Genomic DNA, 23527 nt, shown 5'->3' with positions numbered 1-23527 from the left:
TGGAATAATATAAAGTGTTTTCTTTAATAATTATGAATATCTTTAATATAGAATTTGTTACATTCTTATGTAACAGCAGGCCTCATATCTCATGTGGAATGACGACAAGTAACTAATACATGTGTAGGCCATATACTCATTTTTTGATTTTTAAGCACAGCATTTGTTCACTTGTCATAAGAAGATTTAACATGAGAACCCTGATGGTGTATTTTAGTGTTAAAATACGACATCAAGTTCCAGAAGGTTTTTTGCTCTCCTTAGACCTATAAAGTAAAAGGAAGACTCTTCATGCAGATAATGATTTAAGGAATGTGACAGCTCCTTACATTAATCAAATTGTTAACAACCTACGAGATATACTAAAAGTTCCTTTCTCTTCAAACAGTTCCATACCTTCAGGGACTCTCCAAAACAGGACACATGCAATCCACTGCATATTGGAATACATTATCTCTGTTGTTAGGTCTATTCAAACAGAAGCTGAAACCCCTATATTTTAAGCAGTGCTGATGTAGTGCATATTTTGTTGCAGTTCAACACAAGCATTTGCCAAAACTCATTGCATTGTGTACCTTTAATTAATATGCCTTTCCATCTTTAAGACCAGAAAATATTAATGGAAACTGGGTCATATATGCAGTAAAATAAGTTCTAAGGGACCTGAAACACATAGCATGTGTTTTGGCACTCTGGTTAGCTTAGGTTTTTGAAATGTAGGCAGGATCCACAACTGAACATTAACTCAGAAAGAGATTTATTCTGTATAGTTTAATCATCTTGTTACAGTCTTTGTCAGAAGAAAGAAAGAGGCAAACCTTGTGCCATTTTCAGTTCTTGTTTAATATCTTCTTCACAGGAAAATGCTGCCAGGATATTAAACTCATCTGTTCTTTTGGATAATAAGGATGTAATGTACCATTCTGACCTTTCCGAATGCTGTGCTTCAAATTGCTGTTCATTAGATACTTTTTTTTTTGACTTCTTGATTAAAGTCTTACGAACCTGTAAAAATGGAATGGAATAAAACCTAGTCAAGACATGGCATATCAAGCAGGATCAAAACAGAACCACACATTTGTATAGCTCAAGGGCTAAAACAGACATTAATGCTTTTTGTGCTGTATTATTACTGTGTTCACACGTAACAAGCTAAAATGATGTTTCTCATGACAATCCAGAGTCTCAAGCTGAAGAACTTCTATTTATTTGGCTCAAAGTTTAATTACTAGAATAAGAAAGACTATTTCTGGGATCTGTACAAAAGTTTCAGAGAGAAAGTCATAAGAGAACTGAATTATGATCCTCAAACGGAAATGTAATTAAATGATAAAACATATATGACTGAAGGCCAGATTCTGTTAACCTTATTCATCTTTGTTGATTTGCAGATTCTTAAATTCAGAAATAGATATTAAGGGCAGAAGAAATTGTACATTATGGTCTTGTCTAGACTCCTGTGTGGTCCCAAAATTATCAGCCTTTGTAGTTTCTGAGATGTAGCATATCTTTCAGAAGGACAGAGATTGCTCCAGTTGTTAAAAGCTCCCACTGTTAATTTGGTGAAGGGAGACAAGATGGTATTCTTGGCTCCAGCTAACTATACATTTCTTTCTCCTAAATTAGAGAGCTCTTAATTGTCAGAAATCCTGAAGGCCATAGTCAAGCTACTTCTTAGTCTTGACTGAATTAACACATAGAGTATCTATCTATCTATCTATCTATCTATCTATCTATCTATCTATCTATCTATCTATCTTTTGTGTTTTGCTATTGGTACATTTTCCCTAAATTTTGTTCACTTCAGAACTATTTTCTGTACATCTTTTTGATTTTCAACAAACCATAATGGCACATGGCTTTCCAGTCAGTTTCACAAATGTTGCAAACAAATAAATCTGTGCCGATTTCTGAATACTATCTACCTGTTTACTCTTACAGGGATTGTATCTGTCTTCAAATAGCATCCCATTCATAGTTCATATCAAACTTATTATCTATATTGACAGACTGTCCTTCTCAAAATTACTATTTTTTCTGGTTAACTCGGGATTAAAACAGACTAAAACCAAAATAAACTACTAATCAAAAAAAACTTAAGACACAAACTGTCCCTTTGTATTCAATTTTTAAAAAGTCAATACACTGCTCACTTGTGTCCACAGTTCAGTTCTGCTATCTGTAAATGCCTGTATTAATGGGACTTTAAACTGTGTGTTTAACACTTCAGGCTTGTTTCCACTTTCTTTTCAATAGTGAGGTGGTTTTGTTCCTAGTTAACCTCTGACTGAGAGAACTGCCCAGCATTGGGATTGATGTTACCGAATTACATACACATTCGGTGGTGTGACTGTTAACGGTGCTCCTGAGAAAAAATAACTTAACATTGGTGACAATGTTATGAATGCCTCCTGAGGGGCTGCACTATCTGTCAGAGCAATTTGTCAACTGCTGTTTGCTTTTTCTGTCTCTGTAGATCAGTAAGCATTTTAAAAGCACTAGGTAAGAATCTTTATATTAGCACTTATCAAACCAAGTGATACAATAGGAAAAATATCTTCATGTAACAGAGGAAACTGTCTAGTCTGGGCAATGAATTTCTTTTAGTGGTTTCTATCACACCCACAAGTATTGAGAGATGAACATGGTGATGCAATGACACCTAGGTAACAATTCACCTGATTCTCAGGAAAACAGATTAGTATAATCAAGAAGAGCAATAGCTTAAGGTTCTGTTTATAACACGCTTCCTTAGATACATTTTTTTCCTGAGTCTGAACATTAGTATTACTGAAAAACATATCTCCCTACAAGAGAAGCAGAACTCCAAGATGCAGTTTTAGCTGCAGGTTATACCAGTTGGTTTGTGCTATGATGCTGGATCCTGGGAGAAGGCAAGTCATCAATCAGGAAGAGTTTACAATGATACTGTATTAACTATTTTCTCACTTTCAATTCATACAGACAGCTCAGTATCAAAAGGAAGGAGAAGAGCCAATCCAAGTAATTTAAGATTCTTTCAGAGATCTAGTATTCATATGGATGCACATGCGGGTAACCAGGCACATGCATACAGATATATAGTGACCTAAATGTGAATTTACAACCTTTTCTAGTGCCTACATATTTGAATTAGCAGTATGGCATATCACCACAGACTGTCCTGTTCTGTCTGGGGATGCCTTCAAACGCATTCTTATTGGAGGCACTAAAGACTACAGGTATGAACTAATTACTGTATTCTGACCTCAAGTAACCATGAAAACCATGACAACTGCCTGCTGAATCTATAGATTCCCTGGAGGAAACATTTCTCCTCTTTCTTGATAAACCACAATCCTTGGCATGCTTTCCCAACAGGGCACTACATGGAAAAGATGAACTCCACAGCACTGTGCATGGCTTCTTTGCCCACCTACATGGGTAATCTGAATCTGTTTAAGGGTCATGAATGTTTTGTTCTGAACTGTTATAAAACCAGCTGCCCATAAAACGGAGCCATATGGCTCTTCCTCATAGAATTTGATTGCTGTCACTTACCCTACTTTAAAGTGCTACATGGAGAACTACACAAATGCATCCTATTGACAGAAGGACTAGGCACTTTCATTTTTTGCCTAACATTAAGCCTACACAAACTTCAGCATCATTGATTTTATGTTTTGTTTTCAGGGGACTGTGAAAAAGAGCCTAGAGAATAACAAATGCACAAATACCATTCAAAACTAGACAGTAGGAGTGAAGTCTAATTAAACAAGAAAGAACAGTTGAGATATGGTGTTCTGACAGTGTTAACTAGTGGCAGGACATTCTGGCTTTTGGTTAGAAGCATACAATTTTGGTAGAAAACCCAGTTTTCTTACCAGGATCTTGAAGAAAGGACAGAGGTTTTACATTTGAAGAGCTCTCACTGTGTTTATGAAATATTTTTGTGTGCTCCCAAATATTTAACCAGTAAGCCAAACCCAAGAACACTAATTTAATTTTATCAATGGATTCTAACATTAAGATTTTTCTTTTTTTTCTTTCCTTCTGCCTTGTTTTCTTCTGTTTTCTTTTTTCTTTTCTTTTTTCTTTTTCTCTTCTCTTCTCTTTTCTCTTTTTTCTCTTCTCCTTTTTCTTCCCTTCCCTTTCCATTTCCCCTTTCCCTTTCCTTCTGTTCTTTCCAAAAGTCACAACCACTGGAAATAACTTTTTCTCCCACTGGAGTCACAGAATAGATCCCCAACAACTGAAATTACACAGCTCATTATTTAGCATGGCAAGAGCTACTTTCCTTTTCCCTGGGGTTAAAGTGATGTCTGGTAAAATTACAGTCTATTTTAAAAAGAGAAATAGGTGAATGTTGACACTAGGATTCAGGGTGCGCTTTTTTATACTGCCTAGAATTTTTGAATTTTTATGACAAAGTAGAAACAAAAGCAAACTCTCCATATTTGCACAGATAAAAAGTAACTGTTTTGATAATTTTGAAATCATAATGAAATTCTAATGCAGATGCCTAAAATTTAATATATAACCTAACATCAAATTTGAAAAGCTTCCTTTCTTCTTACAGAGTAAAGTGAAATCTAATGTGTCCAGAAATTACTGGAAAATGAAAACAGAGCATGAAAAGTACTTATTAAAACAATTAAAATTGCACTTAGGGATATTTTATTGATTTTGTATTGTTTTGTAGCATTTTCAAAGCATTAACCTTTTATATGTGGGCAATCCCAGTCTTTCCTGAAACTTACCTTAGTGTTATTTCCCCACCAAATAGATTTGTGGAATAAAAAAATTTGAGTGCACACCAAGTACCTGTGATGAACATGTGTAAAACTAGGCAGAATCGAGTGGAAATACGACTGCTTCCCTGTCAACTTACCAAAGCCAACACCCAGTGACCACCTCAAAAGGCTCTAAAGAGCTGCTGATTCAGAGAGGTCACAGCCGGCTCCAATTTGCAGTTACCAATCCATTGCTTTAAGGAGCAGAGGCTGCAAGAAACCCTTTCACTAGGCAGGTTGACCTGGAGCACTTGGCTTCTTGTCCTCCTGCTATGGAGCTGGAGTAGCTCCAACAACTTTTAGAGCCTCTGGCAGGGCAGCTGGGAGCAGTGTCTGAAGCATGACTTTGAAAGAGGAAGACTGGAAGCCCTGAAACCCCAGCAAATGCTTGATTTCGGATTGTCCTACTGGGATTCGTATGGCCCAGCACGAAACAATGGGCAGAACTTCCAAGATCACTGCTTGTGCCCCAGGTCCTGAGCAACAATACCTGCAACCCAGACAGTACTTTCCTTATCCTTCTCAAACTTCTCAGTGCTCTCTACTAGCTCTGTATCTAATCTCTTCAAGAAAAAACACTGTCCAAAAATTAACTACTCTGGAGAAGACTTTCAAATTTTGTTCCCTCAGAACTAGAGTTTAAGCAGTTTGCTCATTGTTTTCGCTTTAGTTTGTACAATGGATTACTCTGTATATCTGCATTCTGTATCCATATATATGGATATATGCACTGCAAATATGATAGACAGCAATTCAAGGCCTGTAATAAAACACTTAACATGTCTCTGGTGCAGTGGAATGCTAAAACTTTATGTATACAAAAATCACACAGATTTCAATGACAGTATATGTAAGCTATGTTTTGTATTTCCTCAACTTTTTCCTGTATCAGATCCATCTACTCTTTTAAATGGGTAAAATAAATATCCTTTTGTTTCTCTGATTCTTAAGAATATCAAAGCTCAGTTGTTTTATACTGCATCGTAAGTGTAGCACTGAATTGAAGGCTTGATTTCAAATCTCCTCAAGTCAGTTGGAGTTTGGATTGGCTTGAATTTGATCACCGCTGTCCTTTTTGGTCACTATGGCAAAAAGCCACTGCATTTCCAGTCCTGGATAAAGACTGCTAGTCACGCACATAACACTGAAAGTGAAAAAATATATGTACTGGGAGGTCAACAACAAAGAATGAGGCTTTCCATTTTTTGTTAATCCAAATATTTGTGTTTCTGATTTAGGGATTATAGTTCAGCAGATGCCAATTGTTTACATTTCGGGTAATGGTACCTCTGGTATGTATGAAGGGATCATCCTGAAGTGAGTCTGCTTGATCTCTATAAATATTTGGAGGTGGTGTGCTACTTTAATGGAATTAATGCAAATCATGGAGATTTTTATTGGTACACAGACTACACTCCACAGAACACCACTGAATTGACTTGATGTAGCCCATTTATGAAACTGTCTTCTGTACTCATATAATACACAGTATAATTTTTAGAGACAGATCTTAGAACCTATGCACCTATGATTAGACCTGCCAAGGTGAACAGGATTTCTCGTTATTGCAGTAAGGTATGACTTTTTTTGGTTTTTACTTCCTTTATCAGTCTGACACTGAAACTCCCTTACAGGTATCAATTCCTGGAGTTGTACATAGTACTCAAGAGTACAGGGAGAGAAAGGAGCATCTCAGAAACCACAACAGGCAATTATTATTAAAGGCTGATGATTTAATGACATCTTTTATAGCTTATGGTAAGTCAACCTTTTGTGGTTTTAGTAAAAAGCTTACACAACTTCTCATATTTATTTTTCAGAGTTATTACATTTATCACTCTTAACTGTCCTTTGCTTGGATCAGGATCATTCAAATCTTTTAAAGTATATGCCTAAATGCCTTATTGTTTCTTCTCATGTTCCCCTTTCTTCTCATTTTGTCCTTGACAAAATCATTTGTTGTCCTTTTTCCAGATTCCCACAGAGAACTAGTCGTGCCAACCAATTTCCATGTGATGGGAATACTTGCCCTTTTGTTGATAAGACAGGCATATGCAGTATTCTAGTGATGTATGTGTACCGCTGAAGCATATATATTATATTCTTTAAGTGAATTATTTGCCTCAGTATTTTTACACTTAGCTTACTCTGAATCCACAGATACTGGGATGAGCTGAATTCTTGTCTAGAGTTCACAAATATTTACAAAATAACTGGTTTTTACTAAAAAATATATAGTGAGAATGCTAAACATATTACAATATTACAGAAATTATTTCTGGGGTACAGAAAGTGTAGAAATGCTGACAGAGACCTGGAGCATGAGAACAGGAGACACAGATAACATATTTCTGTCTAATTCAGGATGTTTCTTCTAGTGTTGGCACTATATAATGCATCAGAAAAGGCTGCAGAAGTCTCAGTCATTGTATGCTGTTCTGTAGCTTACAGTACATAAGTAGTGAAAATGGTCTCCACTCAACTACCAATTAAACAACCAATTGTTACAAAAAATCTTGCTCTCTATACTATGTCATTATTGTCAAACCTTAAAAATCTTTCTGGACAAAGATTGACTGTGAGAGGATAACAAGCTGGATGAGATTCTGATAACAAGCAATAGGAGTATAAAACTGACATTGCACCACCTTATGAAGACTGATGAGTAATATGCTTTGATTAAAATATAAGATTATGGCTGAAATGTCAAAATAGGAAGTAATAAAAATATAAGTAAGTAGGATAAATCTGAAAAGACAGTTAAGAAATTTCAGAGATGATGTTAAAGTTGGCAACTGAGAAACACACTGGTATGCCAACACGCATTTTGACAAAATGCAGATTCATGTATTTCAGAAATCTGGATACTAACATATATTCCTTGATTCTAAATTCAGTAAATTCATGGAAAATATATAGAAGTCATACTGTCCATGCCAATAGAAACAGCTGCTCAGTGCATAACAAATGTCGAAGAAACAGCAAATGAATGAGAAGTGCAATTAAAACATTATTTTATAGCCCCAAAGTGTGCTTAAATTGGCAACTAAAATACTTGAAAAATCCTAGTAGCTAAACTGTCAGTGCTCCCTATTGACGAAAATCTTACCAGTCATTTAATTTAGATCAAGCAAAACCAGAAGACTTCAGAGAAAAACAATTTTTTTTTTTTAAATGTGAAATTAAGTTACACGAATCACTAAGCCAAATTACTGCTAAGCACTGAACTAAAAGTCTTCTAATATACATCATAAAAATGTATTTATGGGTAATGGAAACTCTGCTCATTCCATTAATGGAAACATTCTGCTCATTACCGCCCAAAAAAGAATGAACAAACCAAACCCCACTTCAATCTTCTAGAGCAAACCTGTTATTGAACTCTCTTCTGTACATTTAACACAGAGAAAAATTCTAAAGCAATGTGGCATTTTATTTAAAAAAAAAAAAAAAGGAATGTAAATCCTTATCCTTTGAGGTGAAAATGAACCATCAAATTCCTGAGGCTGGGGAGGAACTTTGTTGGCATAGTTATTCTTCCTGAAGAACCCATTGCTACTGAGTGACTGTTAGAAGTGCTGATATTCCTAAGTTTTCACGTAGCTCAGATTTGGGCATTGGTTATCCAACAGGTCACCTCTTCTTTGGTGCATCTCTCCATCTGGAAGAGGTCTGCTGCTTATCGGTGTAATTGCTTATTTCGCCAAATCCACTGTGCTAAAGTGGAACAGGAAGCTAGAGAGCACTCACAACACACACAGGATTTAACCTCTGCTCTTTTTGCTGAAAGACAGGAGTGGTTCATGCTGATGGTTTTAGCTTTTAATCCTTATAAGAGTATGATTACTGCCTGGGTTATTTCTTATTTACATAAACACTAATAATTTATTGCCTGTTTTTATATTCTGAAAAATGATGCATATATTACCAGCCCTTACTCAACCATTACTTAAAAAGAAACAAACCAGCCAAAAGCTAGGTTCAGTTTGAAGGCTTTAACTTCATGTAGGCATGATGTTAAAGCTATAGAGAGTGGAAAATCTGTTGCCCTGACAAGGAAACCTTATCTGTGAACATCTGCCTTTCTTCTCAGGTCTGGGCACAGGAGTTTTCAGGAGCTGCTCCAAGTCATCCTTTTCAGTCTACATTGTCTCCTGATTTTGAAGCAACTGATAATTCAACAGCCTTTATGGGTAGTTTCTATGCAAGCACTGTTAAAATCCACACAATATCCCTTATCCCTCGCCTGCACTTCAGTTGGCTGTGCTAGGTAACATCCGAGGTTCACAACTTTTTATTTGTCAGAGGAAAAAAAGTCTTCCATCTTCTCTCACTTTGTGTTTCCCTCTTCCACTTCCATCTTGAGATTCCTGCCCTTCTAACATTTCACCTTCTTAGTGCATTTAACTAGGGAATAACTAAGAGGATCCAGTTGCTTTATTCAGGAATTGCTGTCTTAACTAAAGTCTTTGAACTTGTAATTATCCTTTGAAAGTCTTTTACTGCACCATCTATGTTGAAAAAAGTTTTATTTCTTAAAATGTCAAGTGTAGAAGTACATTAAGTGAGACAGAGCACACAAATACATCTGTGGAGATGTGTACTGAATACTACTTTACAAGAGGATGAAAGTATGCAGAATGTACCTCCAGCTTGGATTACGATTGTAACCCCTATCTATTCACACCATGATATTCATCCTATTCCCATGAAGACTGCCATTTTTAAGTTGCAAAAGCCTCCCATCATCAAAATTGCTTTAATATATCCATGTGCAAATCTCATATTAACTCCACAGGAGCAGTGATTAGCAAAGGAAGGGTAACAGAAAGGACAGGGAACTGCAGCTGAAGGACTGTTACACTTCAGATACTTCAGAGGAGTATCTGAAAGAAAACACTGGGTTTACTGTTCCAGCAGTGGGAAAGTAAGCTCCTAAATGAGATCTTGAAGAAAAAGTCTGCTTCTTTAATGACTGGTCCACTGTGCAATACTGAAGACTTTGGAACTGCATGTGTTAAGTTAGTGCCCAATTTTAGACATGTCTGCACAGTGAAGTTCAAAACAGACATTTTAATTACGAAGTCAACAGACATCTTATGCACTATCAGAAAGACAGAAAGGAAGCAAGAAAGTGACAACAGTAGTTGGATTAAGACATGCTGGAGAACTGATGAAGACCATGATAGAAGAAGCTGGTAAAAATACACACCTTTTTCTGTGATCAGAAGAGGCTGCCCTTCTCACATGGGATATTTGAAAAATAGGTCCTATTTTCTCAAATAGCAGCAGAAGAACAAGATGAACTGAGATGAACTGATAAGAACAAGATGATGCTAAGATGAATGATGGGTTATCATTTTATACAAAAGCTTGGATCACACCATGTACTTGGCATCCCATTGGCTTTGTTAAATTCAAAGAAGGTTTACAGAGAATATATGGAAACACTTGCCCTTGCTCTTCTTAGGGCAAGCTAGAAAGAAATCAAATACATTCGGTTGGGATTGTGTTGTATTTTTAGCCCTGCCAGCTCAGCCCAGCTATCACAGCCCTCAGAGCATAATTTGGATATGCACAGTGACCCTACCTATATGTATTTGTTTTGCTTGAATACAGTAGGCTAAGACTCTCTATAGACACTGTCCATATTTCATCTGTCATCCCAAGAGCTCCCAAGGAAAGAACCGATATTCTGTCCAGTTTCTAGCAGCAACAATTTGCTGCTGTAACATCCTGCTCTGCTACAGCTGTGTTGGCTATTCCTAGAGCTCGGCAGAGTGCTTATGGAGGACGCAGCATTTACCAGTTTCTTCACAAGCTGTGCTCAAGAAGACAAAAAAATGTAAAAGAAGGTGGTTGCGTTTTTTTCCCCTCATTTCATGTATCAAATCTAAGATGATACAATTTATTCTTCTGGAAAATTTCTATGAGGTACAGATACACAAATGGAGTACCAACAGACTTGCCAACTTGTTCCAATAGCATCTAAACAATACCTGAGCAACAATTCAGAAGAGACATAATAATAATAAGAGAAAGGGGTAACTGAGGTATAGTATGAAGACTAGGAGGCTGTGAACTTACAAGGTAAAAAAACCCCAACATCCTGGCCTGCAAAAGCATCAATATTAGTCATGAGGCATAAACCAAAAGTAGCCACTTGATCTTAACTCTGAGCCTACTGGGCTGGCAATTAAAAAATTATCTTTTTACTTCTAAGTGGGCTACCTCTGATTGAAGACACCAAAGAACAAAAATCTGGTGTTCAAGATGTCTTTTTTTTTTTTAAATGAAGTCACATTTCAATGAAAGTTGTAATTTGGTATGCAACATTTATTGCTACTTTTCAAGACAGTGCTATAAGAAAATCACATCTTACTGAATAGCTTTTATATTAACAAATCTTCATATGTTCAAGTGCAAAACTACCATGACAGCAAAAGAGAAGGGGTTCTTCTAATTTGCTTTGCTGTTTTGAACATCCAAGGATCTGCAAAAAACTGGATAAAACCCACTGGTTTATTTATACTCTAGAAATCTCTCTTTGCTTCTACAGGAGTGATAACTGCCTGGATTTGTGAAATTTAGTGATTACTTCACATATTAAGCATATACAGGGGCACCTCTGATGTACCTTGTATATGCTAACAACCGACAAAAGTTCTTCATTGCATAATATGACTAACTTGGAGCAGACTTAGAATCCTATTCCATAGGAATAACAGAATGAATGGAAAGCTGTTAATACGATTAAGCCCACTGTACAGAGATGTGAAGCACAATGCCATAGTTAATGACGTAGTTAACTTCGCTCCCCCATCCCTACCAATACAGCTTTGTTATTCTTTTTTGGGCTATGTTACTCATGTATATTCTTCTCATCCAGCAGTATATGATCTTGTTTAAGTATTTATTTTTTTCCTTAAAAACTCAGATGATGGTAACATTATTTTTTTTTAAACAGCAATGAAATGTGTTATACATGTATGAATCAAATGAAAAATATTATTCTGAAATGTTACCTCTGTCCACCAAAACTGTATATGTAAGTCTACTTTAATTTCCACATTTTTGTTTCAAGCATCTCAGAAGAAGAGGTGGTGATGAAAAAGCGTATTCTTTTAGCATGTTTACTCCTTCATCTGATATTCTTTTATCTCTAATATCTGTATTGCGGTCCAACATCAGAAAGGAAAAAATGTACTGTTCTTTCTTCAGCTGAGTCACTTGCAGGATATTTCAAGGTGGCTAATGGATTGAGACATTACTTTGTTACACCAATATGAATTGCTGGGATTTATTTCCTATTTTAAGTGACAACAAAAACTGTTCAAATGTTTCTTATACTAACAAGATGTCAAATACAGTCTTTTGATTAGGACAACACTGATACCAAACTCTTACGGAATAAATAACATATCCACCATTATTGAATAGAGAGTTGCATACCTAAAAAGAAGGAATTGAACTTCATAGTTATCTTAGTGAGTATTGTTTTACAGACAGTACCACTTTATTAAATCATGTTATAGCTTTTTCAAAATACTGCAATATATTAAAAAACCTAAGATTGGAATTAGCTTTCATTTAGCTGACGAAACTCCACAAAATACACTGATAGATATTTTGAAGTTAAATTTTTCTGTCTTCCAGACCCTGAGATTTATAAAATAACCTGTAACTGGAGGAAAGCAAAACACAGAGGTCATTTCAACCTGCGCAACTTGAAGCCAGTGACTGATATCTGCATGGACAGTTAGCAGCGCTGACAACTATGTGGAATTAATCTAGTAAGTAAGTGTGCTAAATTTTGCTACTCTTCTAACCGGGACAAATTCTCACATTATTTGAATTGCTATTCAAGTAATTCAATCACTCTCTTGGCACCAGTGCAATAAAATGTTGATTTTAAACCCATGAGAATTTAACCCAGTAAATACCCCAGTAAACCCCACAGTACCCCAGAAATGCTGTATATGAGAAGTCACACTGCTTTATCAATGTCTTCTAAGCATATTACTTGGTGTGAGGAATGATCATAATTTAAGTTTCAGGAACTGCATTGTGGCCTTGGTGGTATCTTTAAAAAGCAGAGGTTTTTTTCTGTCAGTCCTCTTGTTTACTTTGCTCCTGTCCAAAAGACACAAGTTCTGTCCTTTCCCAAATGTGGGAATCTGCAATGCATGTGGTTCAAAGGACATCAACTTTGCTTACAGGGATGGAAATGAAGATGGCAGTACAGTATATAATGCTTTTCTGAGAGAAGCTGGGTTTTGCATTTCAGGAAAATGTTTCAACTCTACAGGAACTCCATATGTGGAGGCCTATGGCAAGAGTCTTGCATACAGTGGAAGTCTTTCAATCACTCATACTCCACTCATTGTCCAGAGACAAATTTAGATGGGAGTGTGTTGAATTTGGCTGTAAGTTTGAGAACAGTCACAGAAGAAGGAGGGCCACATACTGTCCAGATTAATGTTTGTCAGTCTGCTTGTGGACCTGCCAAATGTAACTAGACAAGGTCTTCTAAAAGTAGGAAGCAGATCTGATACCAAAGGCTATATATATACAGGCAGTGGCTCTTAACTTGGGGCTTACGTAAGTGCATATATATATATATGACAGAATACATATATATATGACAGAAACCTCTAGATAAAATCAGCCAGTCACCAACTCTCCTGCTAAACTACAGTGTGTCTCTGGAGATCCTTACTCAATTATTAATGCATCTGCTGCTAATTTCGTCATGCAGAGTGTGAATTTGTCTTTCCACATCAAGCTCTAAGGGAAGTTTGTAAGAAATATAGAACTTGTCAGCACATGAGAGTCAACACATTACTGCTGCGCTGCAGCCATTTATAATGAAACTAAAATGAGCACTCACTTGTTTGGCATTAATTTAATGTCCCACTTAGCTCCTATCAGACGAAAATAGCTGCTTCATCCATTTAAGCATTTCTGTTTGTGCATATAATGAAGTACTCTGTACCTGTCAAGTAAGCAGAATTCATAACTGAAATAAGAAATGGATGAGGAAATTCAATGTTCTTAATATTAAGGGTCTACAGGGGCGGCATCAGACTTTTTTTTTCTGGCCACAGATATCTTGCTGTGAGGTTCACCTTTTATCCCACCCTGCAGAGAAAATACGAAGACATGACATGTATATACATATTAGATTGCCAAAAACATTTCCAAAAGGAGTATCTGTTCAACTCATGGCACAATTAACAAGAGCTGTAGTTGTCAAACACACTCAAACCAAAATAAATTAGCTATCCAACCTCTTGGTATTTAAATGTTTATGTCCCCTATTTTAGAAAAACACAGTTTAAACAGCATTCTAGTTATGATCATCCTCTCTTGAGGAAATTTTTTATGAGAATGAACGGAGGTAATGACTACCATTAGTCACTGTCATTAGCCTAATACATTAGAAACGACAATATTTATAACAGGCTATGACATGACAATTAAAATATGACTTTCACTTGTGTATTCTTTGGCTACAGCTGGTTGCTGTTTTCTAAAGTTCAACTGATAGAAGTCTGGTAATGGTATATTTAATAGCATGTTCATCATCAGATCTAATTGTTTTCCACCACAGGGTATGAAGCTTTACGTCCTCTACCAACCCAAAACAAACAGCCATACTGCTTAATGGCTGTTCAATTAATGTTTATGGTGCTACTTTTATAACCCAAGTTACATGATAAAAAGCTCCAAGAAGCAATTTAAGAACCTCAGAAGCTTAATGGGACTTCAAACAATATGAAAAATTACTAAAATACGTGTAAGCTCCCACACTTGAGGATGTGAAATAGAAGACCTTAGTCAGCATTAGAGAATTCTTCCAGGATAACGGTATAATTGCCAAAGAAGGGGAAATCAGACCTTCACATAGGGAAAGATGTTTGAGCATCTTCAGGCTGGTTCCTTTGCAACTGGTGTTCATGCTGGGTTAAAACAGAGAAGACTGTTCATCCCAAGTCATGCAAAGGTCAGACTCTGTTGCTCAAATTGCAGTTATTCCCTTGAGAGTGATTTGCCCTCAGTAACCTAGATGCTCTCCACCTACTCATAATTCTCTTCCCTATTTAGCAGAGCTCATGCTGATTAAAAAGAAAGAACAGTTCAAAGACAGGTTTCTCTATTACTGCCTTGGTGCATATTAATTTTTGTCTCTCCCTTTTGTACTAAGCCTGTAGAAAGCAACGTAAAACTAATGTAAATACGTTTTCACTGGAGAGCTGCCATTGTCCTAAATTATGAAAGTAAATGATTTCTGGCTTGTACTGTTAATTGTATATAGCAGTAATCTATTGACTCAGAGCCTCCCATTTTAATTCAGACATCCTGATCTCTGGCTTTTAATGATGCACTGCATGCCTGCACTTCTCTGACACCTAGGCAATTACTCACTGACACTCCTCAGTCCCCCAAAGTAGCTGGACACAATTAGACAAGAAAGAACCAGACCTGAGGGGTGGTGAAAATTTCTTTTAAGGAACTACACATTTTTTCACACCACAAACTCTGCTTGACATTCATTGCTGCAAATACATTTTAATAGAACTGCTGTTACTCTGCCTCTCCTCCCAGCCTCCCAGGAGTTTTGTAGATCAACATGATGTTCAGAAACAGGCAAAAAATGCTGTGCAAAGTTCAAAGGCTGTCAAGCCTTCTTGGCAACTTCCCTCCATGGGCGCAGCTGAAAAACGACAAACTTATCACCTGACTGGCTGGTGTTTAAAGCTGACTGCTTTTGATTAGGAAGCAATGAACCTTCCATTCTGGAGTTCATTTTGCATTTCATAAGCACCTCTTCACTTAAAATTATGCAGTTGAATCTGATTAGTGTAATGCCGCAGTTTTATCATTAGTAGTAAATACAGGCATCTTTTATGGTGTTATTGCACATTTAAGAGAATTTCAGGACAGTTACAGACTTGCTTTTATTTCTCTTGTATTATGGATTGACCTTTAAAAAAAAACAACCCAATAATAATACATGCCTATGTTGCAGGTACTCACTTGTTGTGCATTGCTTCTGATGTACTCATACTTTACTTCTTCTCTGCTCCAGTGGGAAGAATAAGATGAATGCAATCCTGCCTATTCAAGGACAAAGTACTGTGTCCTCAGCAGGTTAAGCTGAGCTAGAAAGGAAGTTACTGTAAACTGCAACAGCTAACCTCTTTAATGGAAAACTCCTGTATTAAATTCTATGCTACAGACTTTGTTACTGATACTTCAACAGCTAGTGCTGTGGAAGAGCACAGTCATCAGAGGCGCATGCATTAAACACTGAATTGCTCTTTCAATGTCATCTAACTCCATGAGTTGCAATATGAATGCTCTGGGAAGCTTGATACACTTTTATCTTCTGACAGCCTTTCAATTGAATGTCCTTTCACATTATTATGTAACTTCCAATGATTTGCATTGTGAACCTCAGTAATAAAATTCCATTCCATGTCCGGAGACCACAACTTTTTTGGTCAGCCAGTTTAGACTTAGAGGGGTAGAAGTGCATTTGACCGGGAACAAATGCTGAGTGAAGTCGGCTGGTCAGGTCAATAAAAGCTAAAAATAATATTTGACTTTGAGAGAAGAGAGTTCATGACACAGCCTAAAGGCTAGATCCAGTCCTAACTAAACATTTATCTCTGTATCAGTGCTACAAGGATAGCTTAGTACCCAAACCTACATGCTGCAGAGCAGTTACAGATGTAGCTACAGAACTGACCAGTAACACCTATGATCAACTAACAGCTTAAAGTATTCATTACTAGTATGATCTCTTGTATCTATTAGCCTCAGGCTGAATATTCTCCAACATTTAATTCTACCTACCTTTAGAAAAATGCATATACTTATATAATTTATCTTATTTGCTTAGCTGTTTTCATATATTATTGCTACAGTGCATGAGTACATCAGCATACCCCAGTCATTAGTGATGCTTTTAGAAAAATAAAGTAGGCTCACTTCAGCTGCAATTCAAGTTATTACTGAAATATTAGTGTAATATATGCATCTTCAATACTTCTCTGGCTTTCATTAATACCAGCTGGCTGTTTCAAAATCTGTACTATGTTAATTTCCACAGTGTCTGTATAAAGATGCAAGACAAGACATTCATAAAAGGTGTTTTGGATGAGGATATTTAGATCTTGTGTGCCAGTGATTACTCCTGATTTTTGAGAATTTTAAGGATAGTGAAAGCTGCAGTCTTTCAGCACTTCTGAAAACAGAAGTATGTCTTCATTGCTCAGCTAAAGATGGAAGTTTCTATCTTTTGAAAATGTTGAGGGTTATCAACAGAAGTGCCTTCCCCTAAACTAATCCCGTTTCTTTAAAAACCAAGCAATTCAACAACAAAGCCACCAGAAGGAAGAATTAGCAAAGATAGTTATAGAAGTACAGGAAATCCACTTCTGGGTAACTCCATAGGCCAGCTTCCATGACGTGAATGCTGCACATGGGGAGCTCAAAGTGAAGGCCTTGAACAGCCTGTTCCATTACAGCAAAGGTCTTGTGCATTGGGCTGTGCTTCTCTACGCCCACTTTTCAATCTCTTGCTCCACAGCAGAGCACTGGGCACAGAACAGGCTTACCTCAAATTCCAAGGACAAGCATATGTGTCAAACCTTGTGTTCCCTCAACTCTACACAATTTAACTTTTGATACATACCTGAAAAGGGGCTGAATTGCCTTTCGGGCCTGAACTGAGGATATGTACACACGTACACACATATATATATACAGCTGAAAAACAAGAAAGTCAGAAAATGCAAAGGAAGTCACAGAAGTAGATGAACCTTGGTATTTTAGTATGAAGTTCTGGACTGCTCAGGATGGGGAAAAATTAGAATTCCCTTTCTTCTTCTGCAGATTTCTGTTAATCTTCTAGAAATATAAGTAGGGTCTTCCACCCTCCTGGAAAACTTTTTCACTTATTAAAACCTGAAGTTATTAAGCCAAAAGGAATCACTCCTCTGAATTTCTGAGAACACTAAATCATTTTCTTTAGGCAAAGAGTGAAAATGATCAACTACTTCCAAGTCTCTCTTTTAAGCCTTTTTAGGAAATGTAGTCCAATGGTTAGGAGATTGGGATATAAGTAAAGGTATTTTAGTTCTGATGAGTAGCATTCTGTGTGATATAAAGCAAACAGCTTCCCCCTTCCATCTGCTATGTGGAAAGCACAACTAATAATAGAGGTGTCAGTCTTCTTATTCCACATTGTAATGTGAAAAACATTTCTAAGAGCCCTAGATTACTAGTTACAAAGTGTTAACACACTTAACCATAATGTAAGTAAACCCTTAAAAAACCTGCATATTTTCACCCATTTCATTATCTCACTCACAGCCTACTTAAAACTGGAGTGTGCATAATGTGACCTAGGGTTTATTTCCAGCTCTAACTAGGAGGAGGAATCTTGAAAAATATACTGTTTTTTTCCTCAATTCTAGAGATGTGTTACTTTGAATAGCTTTTGGCCACATTCTTTTAGCTTTTTGGAGAGAAAAATCTACACCTAAAGCAAGGCATAGTTCAAATTTTTATTATCATTTGCAGAAAGCAAATTCAAAAATAGCATTGGCAGAAAAATATCATCACTTTCAGAACATGCGATGACAAGGAATGGAGTCCTGTAAGAGGACTTCATGCTGTTCTGCATGCAGGAGACTAAGCTTCAGGTCTGTTTTCTACTGTACAGTCAGAAGGAGCAAGGGAAGGACTGGCTGTACCAGAGGTATGTGAAGTGATGGTGTATGCAGGATTAATGCAAGTATTTGCGCTGCCACTGTACGTAATCTGCCAGAGCAGTTGCAGAGTAACTCCGCATTAGCTGTTTATATTGCTTTCGACAGCTAGCCGAAACCTTTGGGATGTTGCTAGCTATCATCCGCAAAAACTGAAAATGGTCCTTTGTTTCACATGCTGTTTGCTAAAGAAACAAGCTCATTTCTAATCACTAAATGCAATAACTGCATTATTATATGACATATAGCTATAAAAATGCTTATTATAGAAAAATACAGCTTTCACACATGTTCTTTACGATCTTTAAAGATCTCTAAAGCTTATTACTGAAGATTATTAAAGATCTTATTAAAGATCTTTTAAGCTTATTACAGAAAAATACAACTTCCATATATATACTTTATGATTTTTAAAGATCTTTACGGTCTCTTCCAACCCAAACCATTCTACAATTTAGCTTAGATGATTTAGGAAATGTTAGATTTATACTTTCTAATATAATTAGATGATGTTCTTTAGTATATACAAGAGGACACAGCCTTTAATTACAGGACCCCTTGCTACCCTTCTCTGCACAAGACCTAATACATTCTGGATATGAGATTGAATTAAATATTTGTATCTGTCTTAAACAATAGTGGTGTGACTCTTTTTTTGCTCACTGTTTTCCAGCCAAATATCTGCTGCTGTAGATACATTTACTTTCTTACTGGTTTTCATTGTCCATAGTTTGCAGCAACATATACAATGTTGCTACATAACTGAACCTTACATACATTAATAAGTGCATGTTCACAACAGCTCATGAAGACACCAAGGTTTTTTTAGACGAACAAGTGGATAATAGAGCAAAAACCCCAGAATCTGCAAAATTTGTTTTTAACATAAACATCTCAATGAGTTAACTCATTCCAAGGGAAGTTGATTAGTCCAAATATTTGGCATTTTTAAAAACTATTTCTATGTTCAACATATTGCACAAATATAGTTTGATTACTTATGTGTCACTTCTGTGAGCAAGATGATTAAATATTATGTTTCATCACCACAGAAACAGAGCATAAGAAATTATATGTTATATTGTATATATATCATATATAAATTACCCTGTCTCAAAGTAACATGCATAATAGGTATCTGTGTATGAGCTCTCTTTCAATGACAAACATAAGGTGAACTAGTTTAAAATAGTATTTTTTCAGACTAAGGTAAGCTGAATTATCATACATTTGACAAAAAATAAAAACATATAGAGAAATATCATAGCTCACCTGATAGACCAGAAGATCACCGTAAGTCTCAGTGCTTTAGGAAACTAAAGAGGGTGGTAGTGACACGTCCAGAACTTGGGGGCTGTGGAGTCCCAACCTGAGGCGCAGCCCTTCAGATCCCACTGATTTATTGCAAATGATGTCGAACACTCCCAATTCCCTGAACAGCATTCAAAAGCTACAGTACTTCCCTAAGGCTCCAAAAAGCTGAAAATCAAGACAAAGTTGGGCAGACATATTCAATGAAGAACACAGAATTAGTTGTCACATTAATATTTTAGCTTAAATGATTTATGTAGATTCACACAGCATCTCTGTGACACAAGGTTAGTCTGAATGCCAGAAAAGTTTCTAAAGATCTCTAAAACAATGAACGTGTACAACAGAGAAAAAATGAGGGAAAAGAATAAACTAAATACTGACATTTCTAGTTTGTTTTTTTTAACTTTCTGAACTTTTTTTGGAAAATTTACTGTATGGAACATCAGTGATATAATTTTATCTCAGCTTTCTCATTTAACTTCTTTTTATAATGCTACAAATTTACGAAGAGCTGCCTTCAATACCTTTTCTCCACCTGCAATCATCTACTTGAAATGAAGGCTCATGGTCCATGCGCAGTGGTATGAGTATGCTTTTATCAGTGTAATAAAAAAGGAGGTTTGTGGCAGTGAATTTTATGAACACCAACACTATGCAAATAATACATCAGAGTAATTATATCCACCCTGAGCAAATTACTTCCAAATGCTGGTGTGGATGAGAATGGGAACTTGTGAGAAGAGGTTGAGTTGGAGTTGTGTTTCATTTCTTGATAATATTAACATAATCAGGTCTATGACAGAATAATTAAAATCACTTCTTATTAAAAGCAATGGATTGAGAAATAATTTTAAGATTTAGGCTTAAAGAGGGAGGTATTTTTTTTTAAATGTATTGGTTAGTTTCTTCAACCAGCCAATGGAGAGAAGGTACATCTAGACAGTGTTTTAGAGCACCTGGTTTAGGTACTCTGAATTATTTTCTGTACAATAAGGTAACTTCACATAGAAGAAAATAATTCTGATCATTGGGAATATAGACATTTTTGTACAGCTTTGAGCATGTCTACTGAGTTGGCAAGAAGCAACATTTTGGATGTCTCATGATTTTCTCTGAAACAAACAGATTTTCATGAAAGCATCCAAAAAAAATTTCTGGGACCCTTACGAGAATTGCCCCTGTACTATGATAATACATTACCACAGCTGTCTATTTGTACATTAGGCAAGCCAGTGGAGTTAACTGGCACTGGGAAAACAAGTCTGATATAGGATCATTCTGGTGTTGTTTAATTTGCTGATATAGCTAGAGCTTCTACTTGTTCTACATATTTCTCCTGACCCCTCCACCATGCACCCCAAGCATCTATTTCTGCATCCGATTGAAAAAAGACACTGGTCAGGATAGATTCATGGTCCGACAAAGGAAGGCAGTTCTTACATTCTCGTGCATGAGAAACCAGCACTAGAGTGTACTGTGACAGATATTCTTCCGTATACTTTCATGGACATTTGCTGATATAAGAGGAAATTTTGGTTTTTTGTAAATGACTGAAATCTTGTATTTTTTTCTGAACTGTTTGGCATTTTGGCTAAAATCCTTGGACTGAGCAGATTCCCATCATGGAAAAATTAACTTGAGGGGGAGACAGTTGCATTTATAGAAAGCACTGGTGATCGTAATGATAGATAGTATTACCAGCCCTGCCAATAGCACATTAACAAAATAAAAGACAAATGGAGGCATGACAGATGGAAGTTGCATAGCTTATTTTGGAGTTTTGTATCTTTTCTGAGAGAGCTGTGGAGGAGAATGAGTCATCAAAGTAAGTCCAGATGAAGAACATGGTATAAAAATGATTTTATATTAAAAATGCAAATCCATTTTCTAAATGCTTAACTATATTCTTACGGTTATTTTTGGTTGAATATGTATTAAAAGCCAGGTGTCTTATTTCCATTAGTCTAGCTAAGTAGACTCCAAAGTAGAAAAAGACCCAAATAACTGTGAGTCTAAAATAGAACTTCTGTTATTTCTAGAATTGTTGGCACTATAAAGTTTAAAAATATTTAGGACTTTAGGCTCCAGTCCTATTGTACTCAGCGCTGTGGTGAAGACACTGGGTATTACCAGCTCTTATCAGTGTTCAGACATGTATTTCTTGTTCATCAAAGATATACAGCATAAGAACCTTACAGCTATAGATGCAGCTATAGAAAAATACAGCTAAAATGCAAATGGAAAAAGAAAATAACAACAGGCTTTTTCAATGTAAATTTTGTGTATGTATGTACGCTCACTACACGCGCATGTTACAGTAGCTGCTTCATCCAGTTGCCTAGTAAAGTCCAGCAGAATTAAAGTGAGGATAGTATATCTGCACCATGAATAAAAGTTCAGTTCTCAAAACAAATTACAGGTCTGAATACATCCTGTGTTTCATTTCCTGATGCAAATTCTTACTGTTGCCTGCTGCTTTGCTAATTGCACTTTATTACATCTCTTTGACCTGCTGAGTGACCTTAGCCAAATCATTCAACTTCAGTGTTTTTCTAAATCTCTATTACAAGGCAGAGATTAAAATACCTGCTTCCTTCAGTAAGCATTTTGAGCAATATGCAGCAACTTTTTTTAAGTTCTGTAGATGCTACTCAAGCTTTTTAAGACCTATGCAGTATTCTTGGTCTTAGAATAACAAACAGATAGCTATCTTCCTTTCTTTTAAATGGGCACTAGATTCTCTGAAACACGTATCCCACAGGCCTTCACAGTCTAGTGGGCATCCCATTTTTGCCTTAGATCTGCAAACAAGTTGAGTAATGCTGTCATTAAAGACTATGTAAAGAAAAGTATTGTTCCTCCTTCAGAAAGTTATTTGTTAGTTCTCACTTCCTGAAAACAAAGTAGTGAGTACCATAAATGGATGAACTTGGGTGTCAAGTGGAGATTTGGAGTGAGTGACAATCCCAAGCAAGTACCTTCCACTAAGTATTTTTCTTGCACATGAGAAAATTAGTTTTGATGGTATTCTAACTGAAGTACTCTTCCTAAGTCAAGGTTATTTCACACTGCCCATAGGCAGAACATTGTCTGGAATGACATAATCGAGTCCTGAACAGATATGTGTTTTGTTTGAAGTTAATGAAATTATAAAAATGACTGCAGATCAAATTCCGAATTTTATATTTCCTTTTCATTTTTCCTTGATGTCAGCATGGATTTTTAGTGAATGAAACCTGAGTAAGATCTGCAGGATTGAATTCTCCATCAAAAAACTACTTTGCTTAACTGAAATCCAATGCAATAGAGCACTCCTGTCTGTTGTTTGTGTCTTTACGTCATGGATTCTAACAGAGATATTAAAAAGCTATATAATGCTTATATAATACCATACAGGATGAGAAGAAGAACCCGATCACATTTAAATACTCTGAGAATACTAAGCTGAAGTCCTGTATCAGCAGAGAATAGCAGCATTTTATTTGAATGAGAGTGTCCTTGATTGTCTTTTCAGCTAAATCAGGTATATGAACAATTATGTTCTTCTAGGAAGAAGAGGGGGAAAAAAAAGGGGGAAAAAAAAAGAAAAAAAAAAGAAAAAAAAGAAAAAGAAGACCTTTCCACTGAATTTTGACAGTGTTTATACAGGATTGTTACAAA

General features: G+C 36.3%; 1 protein-coding gene across 10 annotated transcripts in view; it reads right to left on the bottom strand.

Annotated features, from left to right (window-relative positions):
• Positions 1-734: 734 nt before the first annotated feature.
• Positions 735-23527, bottom strand: part of KHDRBS2 (KH RNA binding domain containing, signal transduction associated 2) — a 356318-nt gene continuing 333525 nt past the window's right edge. For 2 of the 10 annotated variants that reach the window (XR_003991958.1, XR_003991965.1), the window contains exons 11-13: positions 19826-20032; positions 13663-17549; positions 735-1005 (exon numbers count right to left, since the gene is read on the bottom strand). The gene's annotated coding sequence lies outside the window, so the exon portion shown is untranslated. Of the gene's footprint in view, positions 1006-11797; positions 12024-13662; positions 20033-23527 lie in introns of all 10 variants that reach the window. The other 8 variants (XR_003991957.1, XR_003991966.1, XR_003991964.1 and 5 more) reach the window with 7 other exon arrangements.

This window comes from Strigops habroptila, chromosome 6, assembly GCF_004027225.2.
Source record: "Strigops habroptila isolate Jane chromosome 6, bStrHab1.2.pri, whole genome shotgun sequence".
In the NCBI taxonomy this organism is placed as follows: Eukaryota; Metazoa; Chordata; class Aves; order Psittaciformes; family Psittacidae; genus Strigops; species Strigops habroptila.
The sequence above is the reverse complement of the archived record's forward strand: the minus strand, read 5'-3'. Positions and strand labels throughout refer to the sequence as shown.